Source organism: Bos indicus, chromosome 20 (genome assembly GCF_029378745.1).
Source record: "Bos indicus isolate NIAB-ARS_2022 breed Sahiwal x Tharparkar chromosome 20, NIAB-ARS_B.indTharparkar_mat_pri_1.0, whole genome shotgun sequence".
Lineage (NCBI taxonomy): Eukaryota > Metazoa > Chordata > Mammalia > Artiodactyla > Bovidae > Bos > Bos indicus.
Genome location: NC_091779.1, coordinates 61,233,921 through 61,252,619, shown reverse-complemented (window position 1 = coordinate 61,252,619; position 18,699 = coordinate 61,233,921). Strand labels below are relative to the sequence as shown.

The following is an 18,699-nucleotide window of genomic DNA, read 5'->3' as shown; positions in this document are numbered from 1 at the left end:
ACCTGTTTCCTGGTTTGTAGATGTCAGTCTTTTCACTGTGTCCTCACATGGCAGAACAGACAAGGAAGGTCTCTTGGGTCTTTGTTATAAGGGCACTAATTCAGTTCACAAAAAGTCCACCCTCATGGCCTAACTACCTTCCAAAAGCCCTGTTTCCAGATACTATCTTAAGAGGATTAGGTTTCAACATATGAATTTTGGGGGGACACAAACATGTATTGGGTTGGCTAAAAAGTTAATGCAGGTTTTTCTGTAAAAGCATATGAAAAAACCTGAACGAACTTTTTGGCCAACCCAATAGTGTCTCAGCATCCTTATATTCACATTCCATGGAAGGACTCTGATTGGCCCTTCATGGGGTGATGTCCATCCAGAAACCAACCACTGCCATCAGGGCAATGAAGTCCTAGATTGGCCAGGCATGAGTCATATCCCTAGCCTTGACAACTGGAATCAACCATTCCAATAGAACCACATGGAATGAGTCTAAAATACACATTATTTTTTCAGTCAATTTTGTTGTTCAGTCACTAAGTCATGTCTGACTCTTTGCAACTCCATGGACTGCACCATTCCAGGCTTCCCTGTCCTTCACTATCTCCTGGAGTTTGCTCAAACTCATATCCATTGACTCAGTGATGCTATCCAACCATCTCATTCTCTGTTGCTCCCTTCTCAGTCAATTCAGATACTATTTCCTGAGCATCTGGTATATGTCAGACCTTGTGTGAAGCCCTATAAAGCCAGAAAAATGGGAATTAAAAATGATGCTGATATCCATTTCTATCCCAATTAAAGTACTATAATTAATTGAAGTCTAAAACCAAAGTGTAAAACTCAGTCTGCAATAAGGTCAAGGAATTTTGATCCAGGCTGGATCTCACTCTCTCACGTGCTAGTAATATTAACTACAATCCAAAGCTCAAAGCTTTAGGGCTGGACTTTGAAATAACTGCTTCACTGCCTTCTTTCAAATGGGATAACTCAATGGTCCCTTTCTTTTACTAGTCTCATCAGCTTCCTTTCTGTACCTACATATGCTCAAGACTCTTACAAACTATGTCTTTAAACATGCCAACAAATAGATGTAAACCAGCTCCACAAAATATGTCCTCCTGAGCTGGTGTCATGTTTCTTTCAATCTTGCCTTTGTTGTCAAATATTTTGAATCAAGAGTGAATCTTCATTATTTTCAAGATCTTGCCTCTGTTTAACCTGATTTTTGGCTCAGTGGGTAAAGAATCTGCCTGCAATGCAGGAGACACAGGAGACATGAGTTTGTTCCCTGGGTCAGGAAGATCCCCTGGAGGAGGGCATAGTAACTTACTCTAGTATTCTTGCCTGGAGAATCTCATGGACAGAGGAGCCTCGAGGGCTACAGTCCACAGAATCACAAGGAGACATAACTGAAGCGGCATAGCACGTTGTCCCTACACAGTCACTGAAATGTCCCTTCCCATTTAACTAATAACCTTCTTATCACCTTACTTTGCACCATTTCTCTCGCACCGGGTACTGCTAAACAGCTTTTGAAACTCTCATCTATTTGATGAAGCAGTGTCTTTCTTTTATTCTTAACTAACTTTTCTCTCCATATTTGCCTAACCTGTTTCTCATCCTCCATGCCCTTCCTAAGCATCACCATGCCCAGAGCAGACAGTGATGGCATGCTTACCAGATAACAATTCCTCCCCAGGACAAGGATTCAGTCAGGAGTCTACTTTTCCTGTAGGTCAGGGTGTGTTGAGGGGGTAATTAGAAGGTGAAGGCAGGAGATCACGAAGGGTCTACCAAGCAAATCATGGTCATCCTGGTCACGTTGACAGTGCCTGATTCATTGATGTACCACTTTGAAACTGGAGGGCAGATGTGTGAGGGGTGGGCGAGGCTTCTGTGATATGTGGTCTTGCTACTAAGAAAGAGACCTTTGAAGAGCTAGCTTCTTCTCTGTCTGGAAATTGTCACATCTACATGTGCTGCAGCCTGCTTCCCACCTGCCTGAATACTGAGTCCAAAGCAGAGGACAGCAGGACTAAAAGAAGAGTGGAGAGGCAAGACTTGGGATCCAACATATCTCTGTGTGCCCTGCTATAGGGAATAACACTTTATCTTGAGGTTTAAGCTAGACTCTTGTGAGTCCCTTGGACAGCAAAGAGATCCAATTAGTCCATCCTAAAGGAAATCCGTCCTGAATATTCATTGGAAAGACTGATTCTGAAGCTGAAACTCCAATACTTTGGCCACCTTATGTGTGAAGAACTGACTCACTGGAAAAGACCCTGATGCTGGGAAAGATTAAAGGCGGGAGGAGGAGGGATGACAGAGGATGAGATGGTTGGATGGCATCACCGACTCAATGGACATGAGTTGGAGTAAACTCCGGGAGTTGGTGATGGGCAGGGAGGCCTGGCGTGCTGCAGTCCATGGGGTCGCAAACAGTCAGAGACGACTGAGCGACTGACCTGAACTGAAGCTAGCCTGAGTGAGCCTCAGCTCCCAGCCAGCCACACAATCACCAGGGTCAACAAGCAACACACCAACAACCATTAGGAACCCATACTGCCATTCTGTTTTTCACTTTCAGTACAGTATTCAACCAATTACATGATGCATTCAATACTTTATTATAAAACAGGCTTTGTGTTAGATGATGTTGCCCCACTGTAAGCTAACATAAGTGTTCTGAGCACACTTAAGGTAGAATATGGGCTTCCCAGGCAATGCTAGTGGTAAAGAACCCATCTGCCAAAGCAGGAGACGTAAGAGACGTGAGTTCGATTTCTTGGTTAGGAAGATTCCCTGGAGAAGGGAATGGCAACCGACTCCAGTATTCTGGCCGGTGAATGGCATTGACCGGGGAGCCTGGTGGGCTATAGTCCACAGGGTCACAAAGAATTGGACATGACTGAAGGGGCCTGGCATACACACACGTAGAATAGGCTATGATGTTCAGTAGGTTAGGTGTATTAAATGCATTTTCAACTTAGCATATTTTCAGTGTACTGTGGGTTTATTCAGATGCAACTTTTTTTATGGTGTACCATTTCTTTTTTTTGTGGTGAGAACGGTTAAGATCTACTCTCTTAACATCTTTCTAGTACAATGTTGTTAACAACAATCACGATGCATGTACATTGTTGTGTACAAGTTGTGTCTGACTCTTTGAGACCCCATGGATTGCAGCATGCCAAGCTTCCCTGTCCTTCACTATCGTCTGAAGTTGGCTCAAACTCATATCCATTGAATTGGTGATGCTATCCAACCAGCCCATCCTCTGTCACCCCCTTCTCCTTCTGCCCTCAATCCTTCCCAGCATCAGGGTCTTATCCAATGAGTCCACTCTTCATTCACATCAGGTGGCCAAAGCATTGTATATTTAGATCCCCAGGATACATTCATCTGACAGTTGGAAGTTGGACGACCAGTATCTCCCATTACTCCCCACCCACTTACCCTAGCTCCTGGTAATCCCCATTTGTAGGCTCTGTTTCTATGCATGGGGCTTTCTTAGATTTCACATACAAGTGATATCATATAGTGTTGGTGTGATTTCCTTAGCAAACCTGACCTTGTACCTGATAGCTATTCCACAGCACCTCCACTGTGTTCTTGTTAAAGGACTCTCTCAGTGATCTTGCCTCTTGAGTAAACAAACCATTCTTTTTCCATTTCCATCAAGGTAAGTTCAGAAAGGGAGAAGAAATGCAACAGAAAGTATAAAGACTCACTTCTTTGTACAAGCCAACGCTTTTTGTTACTACACAGTTATCTTAATTATAGAGTCATTTGTCACCACTGACCATTCCAGAATACATGTTACAAGAGTTTTTGCGTGATTTCTTTAAAAAAAAAAGAAAAACAAAACTGGCTTACACACCTCAGAAAGGAAGATCTTGCCAGCTACCTGCAAGTTTACTAATTACCTGATAGAAGAATCTCCTGACCTGTCAGGAAAGGGTTACTTTTTCTCAGCAGCCTCCCTCTAGCCACCTTTTGAAGTAATTATCACCATATAGCAGGAAACAGACAAGCTGTCTCCATAGAAATGACTGCAACAGCTTGCCGTCCTTCTGTGCAGGTAAATGCACTGCTTACTCTCCCCCTGGGCACCTGGGAGCAGCACAGTGGCCTCTCTGTAGCTTCCAGACATTGAATCACAGCACAGAGTCATGTAGCATCCGAATTCTCTCTGATTTTCAGGGGGAAGCACGCAGTGGCAGCACATTGGCTTAATGTATGGCAACCTCACATTCTCTTATGAGACAAGTAGATCTTTCTGTGAAAGTTATTCTCCCTATGTGAAGCCCAGGACACTTCTGCTGGGCTGGTGATAATATTTACTAGCAAGCAACAGATGGAAGTAGGATGACAGAGACAGGGCCAGGTGCCGAGGACTGCCCGCGCGCCCTAACACACAATATTCCATAGCTGATCTGAACACAATTTACTCAGGGCTATTTGCACATTATCCCCCCAACATCTGGGTACACTCATAAAATGTGAGCATGTGTAGATAGTGAAGGCATTCAAAATCAAAGGATTCCATTTGAATGTACATGAGGACACCGAATAAACGTGGAGGAAAATAAATGAGAGTCCTTCTTTAATTTCTTAGTTCTTTTGCTACAATTATAAAGGTCAACAAACTCAGTGCAATGTGAATCCAGACACGTTTCACAATAAACAGAAGGTGAAAGGTAGGAGAAGACACTGACCTGGGCCCAGTTCCTGGTACCTTGCAGGTGTTCAAAGATTCAGTTGCAGGTAATCTAAGGGACCTTAACTTTGGATAGAAAAGCAACACGCAGACCAAGAAGCTAAATACACTGGCACGTATTCTGCTGTTCAGAATGGGATTAAGGAAAACAACAAAACACATACCACTGAAATAAACACGTATGAATGACAAGGAAAAGAAAGGGAGAGGGAATTAGAAGGCACAAATGAAACATGCGGAAAATGTAATAATTGAATACAGATAATTATTAATTTTCTTGGATTAGAATATGTGTCCTCACAACGTAATTTAAACCACATTTTCCACACTATTTATTTGTCGGTCAATCGTGCATTGATTTATAAATTCACCTTTTTCTTAAGGTTCAGTTTGCACTGCTACCAGTCACATTCTTATGGCTTATCTCACCCGCTTCTAGTTTCTAACATATCTTACTTACCCTTCTCTACACATCACTTAGAAATTCACAGACACATAGTGGAGACTCCAGACTTTTAAACTCTCTCTTAAATGCAGTGCATTAACCAGAATATGAAGCTTCGGTGTCAGAATGTAAACTCCAACAAGATGTCAAAAATTTCACCAAAACAACCTGAAGTATTCTCAGCACTGCACAAACTCCGTGCCAAACAGCGGCAGAAAATGAACAAGTTTCATTTGCAGCTAATCTGTACTTTCTCCTAAGTCATATATTTAAACCTGGATTTTAAAATCCATGGTAAAATCATCAGTAGAATATTCATAATCCAGTATAAAGACAATTATTTCCCAAACCTGTATTTATCTTTTTTAATGGTTTGTAGACAAGCTAACTCAATGACTCCTAATTATTGCAGGCTGCCTTTGCATTTACATGGTATTTTGCCAATAATCAGTATTCCTCATCTTTTTTCTATAAGACTGCACTTTATAAAGTGCTCAAAGAGAAAAGGAATGCATATCTTCTTAAACTTGCTTCTTTGGTTGGAGTTTTTGGCTGCACTGTATAGCATGCAGGCATGCCACAGGACCAGGCATGGAACCTGTGCCCTCTGCAGGGGAAGCATGGAGTCGTAACCACCAGACTTATCTTTAAGAAGGAAAGGGCCTTCTTAAACTTTAGAATGAAGGGAAATATTCTCTGGGAAGTGGAAATGTCATGGTTTAAATGGTCCAAGGGACAGATTACCCTGAGCAGCTGCAGTGAGTTTCCAATCACATTCCTTTAAAACACAGCTTGAAAGCACACAGCGTAAACTAGAAGTCTCTGCTGCAATCCCGCAGAGCAACAGCCTACAGAGCTCCAGGCAGGATGACGGTGTCGTTCCATCATGATGACTGAGAGACTGCCTCCAGGTCAAAGCTCCAAGTCACTGCATCCTGCCCACGTCTCCACTTCCTCATGGGTAACATGAAGGGTTTGGAGAAAACAAACTGAGTTCTCAACAGTTCTAAACTGTTGTGATGGTAAAAATGCTACAGTTGCATGATTTCAGGGATGAGAAGGACACATTTTTACAAGGTCTGCACATCTGGGAAAAGAAGCAAAGAAATGCCACCTCTTTGTTTCCATTTGTTTCACAGTGACCTGTGTTCAACACACTTATGAGCATGTCCCAAGAGATGACAGGCTTTTCAGGGCAATTTTGCTTTCAGAGAGAAATCATGAGCTCAGAATCTGTGCTTGATGCCAACAGAATTTTAAATCTTAAGACAGATAGGAATATCCGCCACCCCTTTCCCGCCCCTGCCCCGGAAAGATCCTTTCTAATTTAAATGTGAAGATGGCTCTCAAAACTACAGTTACATTTACTATATTAACAACTTTTATAGGTTGGTAGTTTTCAATTTTATAGGTTGGTAGTTTCACAGAACGATGGAAGATTGGAGGCGAACCCTTAGTAAAGAAACAAAAACTTCATAAAGGCTACAAAGAAAGAAAAGGACATTAGGCTTATTGTAAACATCCAGTTTTGTCGGATTCTTTGCCACACCGTGGACTATGGCCTACCAGGCTCCTCCATCCATGGGATTCTCCAGGCAAGAATACTGGAGTGGGTTGCCCTTTCCTTCTCCAGGGGATCTTCCTGATCCAGGGATCAAACCCAGGTCTTGTGCATTGCAGGCAGATTCTTTACCATCTGAGCCACCAGGGAAGCCCAACAGAGGCGGATTCTTTACCAACTGAGCTATGAGGCAAGCCCCCAAACAATTTAGTATCAGCAATTCCATGAGGTTCACCATAAGCAGATTGTTACCTTTAGACAAAACCCAGATAAATAGCTAATAGGAATATCAACAACATGCTGACTACTAAGACCTTTTTCTTCACTAGACCTGGCGCCACTCTTTCAAATGGAGGGCAGCAGATGAAGTGTATGCGTGAACTTGATAAGCATAAAAACTCAGGGAATCATGAGGACCAAAGTGACCTGTATAACCCATGCTCTGCCAAAACTGGTTGGATTTCTTTAAAATAGAAATTAAAATGACAGCCATCACAATGAACACAAGAACAGGTCACAATCTCATCTTTCATGACTTTCTCATAACAAATTTGAATTTTCTGGTAATTTGAGTGTCAGGTTGTGCTCAACTGTATGTAAACAAACAAATTAGGGTCATATGACCTACTGTGCATGCATGCATGCTCAGTAATGTCCAACTCTTTGCACCCCTTGGACTGCAGCCCACCAGACTCCTCTGTCCATAGGATTTCCCAGGCAAGAATAGTGGAGTGGGTTGCCATTTCCTACTCCAGGGGATCTTCCTGACCTAGGAATCAAACCCAGGTCTCCTGTATTAGTAGGTGTATTCTTAACCACTGCAGCGCCTGGGAACCCCTATATGACCCTGTAATTTGTCGCAAGATAGATATTGGGTTTTAAGTGTAAAAATTAAATAAAGCAATTTCTTCTAATCATAGCTTACTTTACCAAATAAAACTATTTTCTTCAACTTAAACTTTTACTTCTTAATAAAGACAATCAAGACAGCCAACTTTGCAGGTAAACACCGGAAGGTTTTTCTAGGTAAAATTACATGGATAAGTAAAACAATAATCATTTTAATGATAATACTAATCCTCTTACTCCTAGTTTCCATTTGGTGAATACTTGCAATTTTATTGCTCTCTGTTCCAAGAAACTCTACAGACATTATCTCATGTGTTTCCTACACACCACACCTACATGGGAGCTATTCTCCCTGGTTTAGAGATGAAGCGATGAAGATCCGAGGGGCTTATCCTTAATCCTCTCATTCTCTAAAAAGAAGTTCTATTAACATTCACATCTATTATATAAACAAGCTTAACAAATTAACAAAAAATCGTGAAGCACTGAACTTTGAAACATACTTCTATAGCACAAAAGATGAAATAATAAACAGACTGTGGATAACTGCCAGGCATGATGAAAGAACAGCTAACAGCAGGCCACTGCATTGGCTATAATCAGCAGCAGTCCATCTTCATATTCAGGGAACTTACTTTTCCAGTCAGAGTTAGGGAAGCAACCTTTTGGAGGGTGAGCTGTTAGTGGATGGGGATGGAGGGGAAGGATTGTTACTAAATTGCATAATAATTTAGTGATAATTCTATTGTTGTTCAATCACTAAGTCATATCTGACTCTTCACAACTCCATGGACTACAACACGCCAGCCTCCCTTGTCCTTCCCGTTCTCCTGGAGTTTGCTCAAATTCGTGTCCATTGTGTAAGTGATGCTATCTAACCATCTCATCCTCTGCCGCCCCCTTTTGTATTACTAGTGAATAAACTACATTTATTGTTTATTTTTTGCCATACTCAAAGGGCTCTCCTGGGAGCATTTGTGATTTCCTGACAAGCATTCACAGAGCCAGTATCTCTGGCTCCTCCTCATGAAACAAGTCCTGCCGATGAATGTGCAAGGGTGATACATCCCTAAATGTTAGCACATTAAAAAAAAAACTCATAGTTTTTTTTTTTTAATTGACAAAATTCTCATTTAAAAATCACACAACATGGTTTCTTAGTGGAATTCATATATATATATATAATATTTAATATTATATAACCCTGGAATAGGATATGGCAACCCACTCCAGTATTCTTGCTTGGAAAATTCCATGGACAGAGGAGCTGGCAGGCTACAGTCCATGGGGTCACAGAGAGTCAGATATAACTTAGGGGCTGAACAACAACAACAGTACATTTTTAATATAGAGAAAAGTAGAAAAGAGTCGATAGAGTAAGAAAACAGAATTTTTCATTACCCATCCTTCCTAGAAATGTGTCTCCCAAGACTCTTTTTCACATGCTCTCCATATCTACTTTCACTACAATTCAGGCCATTTTGCCTTAAAAGTCTTTTGAATTCACCCTCCCTCTCCCATTTCCCCTGGCATTCATCTGGTTAAGCTCTTTGTCAATTTTTTTTTTTTTTTGCCTGGACTACTCTGATAACCTCCTAACTGGCTTCCCAAACACAACACTGATTTCTTTCAATTTATTCATCCTTTAGCTGGAGTGATCTTCCTGAAACCCAAGTGTGATCACATCACCCCCTGCTTCGCATCCTTCCATAGCTGTCGTGTATAAAAAATGAACTGCATCACAAAGCCAACAGAGGGCCTTTATCATGGCCTCCTGCCAGCCTCACCGCCTCAATTTCTGACACGCTCCACCTACAGTCATCACACCCCCATCACCAGAAACGATTCCCAGTGCCCCCAAACCATGATATTCTGTTTCCTGTATAGATTTAAGGATAAAGAATCAGCATGTAGACTCCAGCAGCATCTACTGAGATTCAAAATCTGCTTGGACCACTTGTTACCAGAGGCCTGAGGAAGTGGCTATATGCTCTTGAAGCTGCAGTTTCTGCTGTAATGCTGCTGCTACTGCTGGTAAGTCACTTCAGTCGTGTCCGACTCTGTGCGACCCCATGGACTGCAGCCCACCAGACTCCTCCGTTCATGGGATTTTCCAAGCAAGAGTACTGGAGTGGGGTGCCATCTGCTGTAATAGGGAGGAGCTAATTGGACCTCACAGAGCTTATTTGTAAGGATCAAATGAGATAATGCATGGAAAGTTTCCATACAGTGCTTGGCTCATGCACTGGTAATCCTTACAGGGCCCTATTCTGAGAGCTCAAAATTCATTACACTTAACAGAACAGGCAGGGGAAACCCCAGCCCACATAGAACACGTATTCCAGTGCGTGCATGCATGCTGAGTTACTCCAGTCATGTCTGACTCTTTGAGACCCCATGGACTGTAGCCCGCCAGGCTCCTCTGTCCATGGGATTCTCCAGGCAAGAATACTGGAGTAGGTTGCCATTTCCTCTCTTAGGGATCTTCCTGACTTAGGGATTGAACCCACATCTCCTATGTCTCCTGCATCGCAGGCAGTTTCTTTACCCACTGAGCCATCAGGGAAGCCCCATTACAGTGGAGAGAGACAGTTTTTAAAATTAATGAATATTTTATACAGTATACTTGAGGTTACAAATTCCTATAAAGGACACCAGAGCAGGGTTAGCAGAAGTGTCCTTTTAAGTAGGGAAGGCAGGGAAGACCTTATTGGTTAAACAGCATTTAATCCAAAATGTGAGGGAGGCAAGGAAATGAGCCCTGTGGACCTCTGGGAAGAAGATTCAGGCAGAGAAAAGAGCCGGGAAAATCCCTGTGGTGGGAATGGGCCTGGAGAGCTTGTGGCTGGCAAGGGGACCCATGAGGCTGAAGCCAGGCATGCCTGGGTGACAGAAAGAATAGACTCAGAAAAGTCATGGTGAAGCAGATTGTGCTGTGGTCTGGGGGCCCTGTTAAGGAAGTTAGTTTTACTCGATTCACCTTTGTGGGAAATTTTACCCAGTCTTCCAAGCTGGGTCAGAAGCTGTCTGTCCCTACTCCCATAAAGCACCCAGTACCTTCACCATGGCATTTATTACAGCAGCCCTCCCAACCCTCCAACTTAGCCAGGCTCTGCCATTCATCACAGTGTCCCCAGCCATCTTCTGGGGGCACATCAGGAATGGTTCAATAAGAAACAAAGGAAATGATGGTGAAGGAACCAACGAAAAATAAGCAATGCACGTTCAGAAAACCAACAAAAAGTGTCCATGCCACGGTGAGTTGAGTATACAATTTAAGATTCTGAAAAGAGTGATAGAAAATAAACATATATCGCCCACAAACATCATGTTCAAATTTTCAGAAATTTCAGCAATGAGGTTCAGAGACACTAGATGACTTTGCTAAAATTATTCTGTTTTATAATTTTCCAGATTCTTGCATGTGTTTTTCAAAAATAACCCTGTGTTTTTTAGACTGAAGTATGTCCGTTCTCAACTGAGGCCTGAAATAACAAGTGACCGGAGGGCACAGCAACCCACTCCAGTATTCTTGCCTGGAGAATCCCATGGGCAGAAGAACCTGGTGGGCTATAGTCCATAGGGTTACACAGAGTCGGACACAACTGAAGCGACTTAGAAGCAGCAGCAGCAGAGGCAGACTCAGGCCTAGGACTCAGGAACCCATGCCCCCTGAGAAGGACTTGGTTGTGTGCACTGAATAGCATTGCTTCTTACAGCATAAATGAACCCAGGAGATTATCCATATCAGAACAGAACAGCTGCAGCAGAGAGCTAGGAGGAGGCAGGAAAACTGTCACAACCATCTGAGACAATGGAACAAATCTTGAGAGTGAGGGAGTAGAAGATAAACAGGAAATCATTTCATTCTGCACCCACTAATCACAAATGGAGTCAGCCTTCTGATGAATGACACAGTGGGGACCACAAAGCTAGGGGCACTGACAATAGCTCCAAGGTGACTTGATTCAACAGTATTTACACCAAAACCACTACTCCCCATAGTGTCTATTCTCTATAGTGCTGTTTTATCATACTGTACTTTTATCAGTTCTAATGCTGGCGTAACAGTATGATCTGCAATGCATTAATACAATGTAGAGCAGCTACGTATGCATGCTCAGTCGATCAGTCATGTCTGACTTTTTGGGACCCGCCAGGCTCCTCTGTCCATGGACTTTTCAGGCAAGAATAGTGGAGCAAGCAGGTTGCCCTTTTCTCCTCAAGGGGATCTTCCCAACCCAGGGAATGAAGTCCTGTCTCCTGTGCCTCCTGCACTGGCAGGCAGATTTTTTACCATTGTAAAAATTGTTTACCTGGGAAGTCCAGGAGCAGCTATAATAAAGACAAATGAACACTGTATGTGGACTCAGAAGAGACTCTTCATTTACTACCCATGAGAGCTTTGACAGGCTCATTTATTTTAATTCCAGACTCAGTTTTCCAATCTGTAAAATGAGGATGACAATATCCATTTTAAAGGCTTAGTTATAGGACAAATAATATGGTAGGGTATTAAAAATGATGATGTGTCCTATGAAGGAAAGAGATGATGTAGATCTCCCCCTCCATATATATTTGTGGATTAACTGTGCTGCCTTAAAATTACATGAAGTTTTACTAAGATTTTACTTTATCATAATTATAAAATATATATGAAAGAATTTTCCTACTATCTAGATAACTAGGAGAACCTAAAACCAGCATCATACTCCACTCTCATTCCTAAATTTTGAGTAAAAAAATCAGTTTGTAAATGTCAACTGTAGAAAGTGTTGAGACATACTAATCTTTTTCTCATATAATGTGCTACATTTTCAGACAGATAATAATCATGGAATTGCAGAAATTGTCTAATAGATCTGTAATTCAGCAATACCACTTCTAAAATGTATCATGTGACATTTGACAAGGAGTAGTTATTGCAGCTTGTGATCATTAAAAATAAGGAATGAGTTATATCAAAGTACCTGGAAAGTTAAAAATAAGGCAATGTATTTCCTTCAACATGATAGGATCCTATCAACTCTTTTCAACGAAATATATTGTCATATAACAGAAGTTACTTTGTCAAAGCATTATTACAATTCCTGGCCTCCAAGTAGGACAGCAAATGCACAATATGAGTGAATTCCCATTCTTCCCTCCTACACAAAATTGTGAAGAATATTTAGCACCAGTCAAACATCAGACAGAAATATATCTTGCTCTTTGAAAAACAATAGCCTGAGTATAAGTCTTAAAACATAATCATTTCAAGTTTGGCAATTTTCAAATTGCTGCAATTGTAAAATGACTTAAAAGTGACAAGTCAAAGCAAATTACACTTTGGCAGGGAAATAAAAGCAGCACCAGAAGTGGGCTGGAAGAGCATAGAATCCAAAGTATCAGCTCACTGGCATGTCACAAAATCATGTAACTGTTGACCAATACTACTTAGCCATGCAGCAGCTTAAATGTACAACTGAACATAAAAAAAAAGAAAAAAATCTGTCAAAGTTACAGATGAATAAGAAAGCATATTTATTCAAGACCACATGGTCCTCAAATGCTGCTTCATTTTTACAAAAATACCAAGAAATGAAACAAAGGGGAAAAGCACAAAGGATTCCACAGCCCTCTTTATTCACTTAAGGTTGTGGGGGCTCTGATTTAAGAATGGGTGCTCTCAACAAAATACTCTCTTTTCAAAGTAATAATTTTGATTGTTTGTAATTATGCTACAAAACATTGCTGTATGCACTATGGGTTAATATGAAATTAGTAACTCCACATAGAAGAATCATAGCATACTAAGCTGAAAATACATGGAGAAGAAAATGTAAACCTTTAGTTTAAGAATGTATAAGCTGTGGTGCATACACACAATGGAGTATTACTCAACCATTAAAAAGAATACCTTTGAATCATTTCCAATGAGGTGGATGAAACTGAAGCCTACTATACAGAGTGAAGTAAGCCAGAAAGAAAAACACCAATACAGTATATTAACACATATATATGGAATTTAGAAAGATGGTAATGATAACCCTGTATAAGTTCAGTTCAGTCGCTCAGTCATGTCCAACTCTTTGTGACCCCATGAATCACGGCACGCCAGGCCTCCCTGTCCATCACCAACTCCCGGAGTTCACTCAAACTCACGTCCATCGAGTCGGTGAGGCCATCCAGCCATCTCATCCTCTGTTGTCCCCTTCTCCTCCTGCCCCTAATCCCTCCCAGCATCAGAGTCTTTTCCAATGAGTCAGCAAAAGAGACAAAGATGTATAGAACAGTCTTCTGGACTCTGTGGGAGAGGGCGAGGGTGGGGTGATTTGGGAGAATGGCATTGAAACATGTAGATTATCATATGTGAAACAGATCGCCAGTCCAGGTTCAATGCATGATACAGGATGCTCGGGGCTGGTGCACTGGGAGGGAGGGACCTCTGGGAGGGACCCAGAGGGAGGGTATGGGGAGGGAGGTGGGAGGGGGGTTCAGGATGGGGAACATGAGTACACCCGTGGCAGATTCATGTCTATGTATGGCAAAACCAATACAATATTGTAATTAGCCTCCAATTAAAATTAATAAATTTATATTAAAAAAAAGAAAAAGGAATAGTTAGAACTGAAACTAAAAGATGGGAAACATCAAGTAAAGCTGGGGATTTGTCCTTCCCTCATTAATGGTAAAACCTATATATATATGTCAACTGAGGTCTCACTTTAAGTTAATCAAGATACATGAAGAAGTTTCAAGAAAAGAGATAAAGATCACTAAGAAAAGCAAGAGCAAAAAAAAAAAAAAGTAATGATTCTGACAATGTCAACAGCCTCATTGTTTCATTTTTTTTTTTAATCCATCAGACAGGATGTCTCCACAAGATAAAGACAAAAGAATGTGAATGAAGTAAATATCTTGACAGAAATGATATGTTTGGTTAATAGATCACAGAATGTAGTATTTAGGGTGAGTTTTGAAAATTATAGTTTCCCCAAACACACAAGTACTCAACAGAAGCAATGCTTTGAAAAGTGACTTTCATCTTAAAGATACAAAGTTCAGATACATTTTTTTTTTTTTTACTGTTTTTGAAGGAAATTTAAATACAAAGAAAATAAAGAAATATTCTGGTGGTCAATTATACAATTTATTGTTAAAATGTGCTCAGTACCTTTTTCCACACAAAACATTAATCTTTTCTTTGAAGTGGCTCTCTATAACCTAAAGGTTCTATAGCTAATAATTCAAAAAATACAGTTGAAACTTTAGTTTAAAAAGTTTACTTAATATCTCAAAAGCATCATAAATATATTTTTGAATAATGATTCTATCATTAAAACCTTGAATTTTAGCAGGTTATTATTTAATCATTTGGAAATATGGCTGAAATATACTTTTTAATTTCAATCTTGGATAACATTGAGTGTGTAATTGCTAGATATTTTAATTTTCTCCCTTGTATTCTTTCTTTTTTTCTAAACTCTTCTGCAAAAATTTAAAAAAAAAAAAAGGTATTTTTAAACTAAGGGATATGATTCCTAAGTGAAAGTGAAAGTGAAGTCGCTCAGTTGTGTCCAACTCTTTGTGATACCATGGACCAGGCTCCTCTGTCCATGGGATTTTCCAGGCAAGAGTGCTGGAGTGGATTGCCATTTCCTTCACCAGGGGATCTTCCCAACCCAGGAATCGAACCTGGGTCTCCCGCATTGCAGGCAGACGCTTTACCATCTGAGCCACCAGGGAAGCATAATTCCTAAGCCATCTTAAGCCATCTTAAAAACCATAAAACTTGACCTGAAAAAATATTGGAAAAATGATAAGGTATTAAAATGAAACAAGCCAGAAGCACATGAGACTGCCTCCATAGACACAGCTTTGCTGAAAACTCATCGTCTAGACTTTGTTTTATTGGGTAGCATGCAAATATTGGAAGGAGGACATAAAGACTGAGAAGGGACCCGAGGATGCAGAATGGCTCAAGAGCAGCCTGGAGGCATAAGACAGAGAAAAGATGATGCTGCTGCGATGGTAAATGCCACTGTGAAGTTTAGGAAAAGGATGCAGACATTGATAAAAGGTTTTTAGAGGTTTAACTGTGAGATGCTTGATAAAATCTCTCCTTCCTATGGCTCTAAAACTTTAGAAAAATTCTCCAACCCTCTTCAAAGTTTAATCCTAAAAATGTATGGGTCATTCATCTTTATATATTGCCACTCTTAAACTCATAGTCCAGAAACCAAGAACATTTTAAAAAGGTAACTCCAATTTTCACAGAAGAACAAGATGAAAAGGATCTACCAAAACAAAATTAGTACATGATGAAATAGTCACCTAAATTACTAAAGCTGAAAGAACGCTATTCTGTAGCATTTATTAATGACATGAAATAAATTTTCAGTAGTCATGTGGATTTTGTATGACTATATTCTCAGCATGTTATTTCCACTAATTTAAAAATAACTGGGGACATAATAGCAAAGAATTAAGAACATGGATTTTAGATGAAGTCAACTTGCATTTGAAACTCAGTTTTGGAAGGTAGTTTTATTTATTTGAATTATAGCTTCCTTTTTTTCAGATGGGGTTAAAATACCTGCTTCACAGTACTGTTGAAGGGATTATATGATACACATGAAGTGCTTGACACAGTATATTATAAAGCATTATAAAGCAAATCTTTTAATATCAACCAAATATTTCTTAAACCAAGAAGTCCATTGAGGACAGGAACTTGTCTTGTGATCGCTATAGTTAGTCTAACACATACAAATGCTCAATAAATATTTGTTGAATGAATAGCTATTGTTACTATCAATAATTATTCTAAGAATTTTCCCTAAATGTAGGTACTAATCTAAAAATATTAATAATACAGTAAATTCTTTTATGTTCTATAAAATCAATGAGAACACTTAATTAGTGACAATTGGACCACCGTTCCTAGAGGAGATAAAGTGTTAGATTACTGCAAGGCTCTGGGACATAATGTTTTACAACAAACTATCAATATATCACCTTGAGCTTTCCTGGTGGCTCAGTCGGTTAAGAATCCACCTGCAATGCAGGAGACCTGGGTTCAATACCTGGGTTGGGAAGATCCCCTGGAGAAGGGAATGGCAACCCACGCCAGTATTCTTGCCTGGGAAATCCCATGGACAGAGATGCCTGGCAGGCTACTGTCCATGGGGTCGTAAGAATTGGACATGACTTAGTGACTAAACAACATTCAATATATATTGTGGATTCATTAACCTTGAACTTATGCCATAATAAACTCAGGCCTGAAGCTTAACTAATACATGTATTTTCTCCATAAGGCATATCACCGCTTTCTTGAACTTAGGAATAGTAGAGAGCACTTAAGCACTATGCCTGGGAGCTATCTGAAACAGCAAAATAAAAACAAAAAAAGCACAACAGTTGAAAAAAGGGCACTAATTAGACTGCAAAGAAGACACTCTTTTATAGTATAAGTGCTGGGGGTGGGGGAAAAAAAAGTAGTGTGTCACCTTGTTTGACCTCAGCTCAGAAATTGCATGTCAGGTGAATAAAAGTTTTCATACCACAAGATGCAAGTTTTGTGGTTGATCATAAAAGAAATACTGATCTTGATTTGCAAGTTACAGATGACTGTTATCAAGTAGGCAAATTTCACAAATATAAAGTTTCCCCAAAATGAGGATTGAGTATATATCTAAAAGGGAAGATGAGACTTAACTAGGATTTAGTTCAGCTAAGTTTAGTTCAGTTGCTCAATCATGTCCGACTCTTTGCAACCCCATGGACTGCAGCATGCCAGGCCTCCATGTCCATCACCAACTCCCGGAGCTCACTCAAACTCATGTCCATTGAGTCCGTGATGCCATCTAACCATCTCATCCCCTGTCGTCCCCTTTTCCTCCCGCCTTCAATCTTTCCCAGCATCAGGGTTTTTTCAAATGAGTCAGTTCTTCGCATCAGGTGGCCAAAGTATTGGAGTTTCAGCTTCAACGTTAGTCCTTCCAATGAACACTCAGGACTGATCTCCTTTAGGATGGACTGGTTGGATCTCCTTGCAGTCCAAGGGACTCTCAAGAGTCTTCCCCAACACCACACTTCAAAAGCATCAATTCTTCAGTGCTCAGCTTTCTTTATAGTCCAACTCTCACATCCATACATTACTACTAGAAAACCATGGCCTTGACTAGACAGACCTTTATTGGCAAAGTAATGCCTCTACTTTTTAATATGCTGTCTAAGTTGGTCATAACTTTCCTTCCAAGGAGTAATCATCTTTTAATTTCATGGCTGCAATCACCATCTGCAGTGATTTTGGAGACCAAAAAAATAAAAGTGTGCCACTGTTTTCACTGTTTCCCCATCTATTTCCCATGAAGTCATGGAACCAGATGCTGTAATCTTAGTTTTCTGAATGTTGAGCTTTAAGCCAACTTTTTCACTCTCCTCTTGCACTTTCATCAAGAGGCTGTTTAGGTCTTCACTTTCTGCCACAAGGGTGGTATCATCTGCATATCTGAGGTTATTGAGATTTTTCCCAGCAATCTTGATTCCAGCTTGTGCTTCATCCAGTCCAGCATTTCTCATGATGTACTCTGCATATAAGTTAAATAAGCAGGGTGACAATATACAGCCTTGATGTACTCCCTTTCCTATTTGGAACCTGTCAGTTGTTCCACTGTTCTAACTGTTGCTTCCTGACCTGCAGATTTCTCAAGAGGCAGGTCAGGTGGTCTGGTATTCCCATCTCTTTCAGAATTTTCCACAGTTTATTGTGATCCACACAGTCAAAGGCTTTGGCATAGTCAATAACACAGAAATAGATGTTTTTTTTATGGAACTCTCTTGCTTTTTCAATGATCCAGTGGATGTTGGCAATTTGATCTCTGCTTCCGCTGCCTTTTGTAAAACCAGCTTGAAGGTTCACATACTGCTGAAGCCTGGCTTGGAGAATTTTGAGCATTACTTTACTAGCGTGTGAGATAAGTGCAATTGTGCAGGAGTTTGAGCATTCTTTGGCATGTCTTTCTTAGGGATTGGAATGAAAACTGACCTTTTCCAGTCCTGTGGCCACTGCTGAGTTTTCCAAATTTGCTGGCATACTGAATACAGCACATTCACAGCATCATCTTTTATGATTTGAAA

At 40.5% G+C, this 18,699-nt stretch overlaps 1 protein-coding gene and 1 non-coding gene across 5 annotated transcripts in view; both read right to left on the bottom strand.

Annotated features, from left to right (window-relative positions):
- Positions 1–18,699, bottom strand: part of CTNND2 (catenin delta 2) — a 1,111,183-nt gene that overhangs the window by 841,085 nt on the left and 251,399 nt on the right. The gene's annotated exons all lie outside the window — the stretch shown is intronic.
- Positions 15,229–15,300, bottom strand: TRNAC-GCA (transfer RNA cysteine (anticodon GCA)). The gene has a single exon. It is a non-coding gene; the product is annotated as a tRNA-Cys (tRNA).